The sequence below is a fragment of the Phoenix dactylifera genome, unplaced genomic scaffold (genome assembly GCF_009389715.1).
Source record: "Phoenix dactylifera cultivar Barhee BC4 unplaced genomic scaffold, palm_55x_up_171113_PBpolish2nd_filt_p 000532F, whole genome shotgun sequence".
NCBI lineage: Eukaryota > Viridiplantae > Streptophyta > Magnoliopsida > Arecales > Arecaceae > Phoenix > Phoenix dactylifera.
The window spans coordinates 289048-290556 of NW_024067941.1; the positions used below are offsets into that span (position 1 = coordinate 289048).

Consider the following 1509-nt stretch of genomic DNA (forward strand, 5'->3'; position numbering starts at 1 on the left):
TTCCTACCTAGAAAGACGTATTTTTTTTATTTTTTAAATAAGGCAGATCAGTCCCTTTGTCCCTTCTGAAGAAGCATTATTAGCCTCTGTACCAACATATAAATTAGAAGTTGCTCTTCCGGTTGAGAAAGCCAACAATTACATCTGAATCTTTGTTCCGAATATCTTAGATCAAAGATCACAAGCCAAATCACTATAATTCACAACTTACTTCCGATTGATAACAGATGCCTCCATCCAACCTCAATAGTATTGAATACTCCTTCCATCAAAGCACAATTATTGCATTTTATGGTCAGAACTTAATCCCGAGATGGTGAATTAGACTAAGCCTATGTTGGCCTTATACTCGATCCACTGCTCCTCCAGCGGTATTCTTATATCTTTAAAGTGTGCATACTGTTATCTGGCCATATGTTTAGAGCTTTTTTTTTTTTTGAATAAATCATAACTAACGTGTACGAGTACATCTAATGGACGGTGTGCAGCCACCCAGAGATCTCGATGGCTGCCAACAGCACTGATACCGTGGCAGGTACTAAGTTCTTGGAAGAACAATAAACGAAGGAAAACAAAGAACGAAGACCCGGATAGGCGAAACAAAATTTGGCTTCGGATTTGGGCAGGGGCCGCGCGAACGCGAATCCCCCTCTACCACAAATTATGACGTCCACTCTCCCACTTAGGGAGATGGTAGGCCAAGGCTCCCTCCAAGTGCAATGAGGGCCCCTGACCCAGGCCATGGGCCTTCTTGTTCACCCATTGACCCCGTCCAGGTAAGTATGGCTTCTAGGCGCCCCAGCTTCTCTACTTATGGAGAGCCCCGTCCTCTCATGCTCTGCTCACATCCGATATGGGACTAAAAGCTGTCAGTGTTTATTGATGCAAGCTTAATTACCGCAGAAAAGGCTCTCACAAATTACTATACTTATTTTGATTGGCACATATATGTTCATTATTTTAAAGTACTATAATTGTTTCTTGACTTGGTAATCTAAGTCTATACTACAGTGCATGTTTGATTTAGTTTCATATAGTCATCTTGAACAAGATAAGTGAATGTGCCTGTTCGATCGTAAATTGCTTAGATTGAAGTAATACAGTTTGGTTAGATTAGATGGCAAAAAAACCACTTGGTGAACTCATCAGGACAGCAAGTTTGGTAGGAAGACGCATTTGCTTTCTAAGACCAGAAACCTAACGTTGAGAATCCACAAGGATACCATATGTATGGAGTCAAACTTGGTGAATCTTTATTCAAATCCGATCAAGTCTAGATTTTATAATAAGGATCCCACATCGATAATTCGAGTCATTGAATGTGATCTCTCTTCGCCTTTTACTTTGTTTCATTCAGTGGCACATTTCACGGTGTTAATTAAAGGCAAACGATGTCATTAAATACACCGGTGGAGTGATTTCTAGAGTAACATTTTTTGAGTACTCATCTTCTCTCCTTGGAAAAGATTCTAAGTTTGAAACTTAGATGGTGCATCCCTAAATATTTAG

At 40.0% G+C, this 1509-nt stretch overlaps 1 non-coding gene across 1 annotated transcript; it reads right to left on the minus strand.

Moving 5' to 3' along the window:
- Positions 1-622: 622 nt before the first annotated feature.
- LOC113461006 lies at positions 623-784 on the minus strand. The gene has a single exon (XR_003382881.2). It is a non-coding gene; the product is annotated as a U1 spliceosomal RNA (small nuclear RNA).
- Between the last annotated feature and the right edge of the window lie 725 nt (positions 785-1509).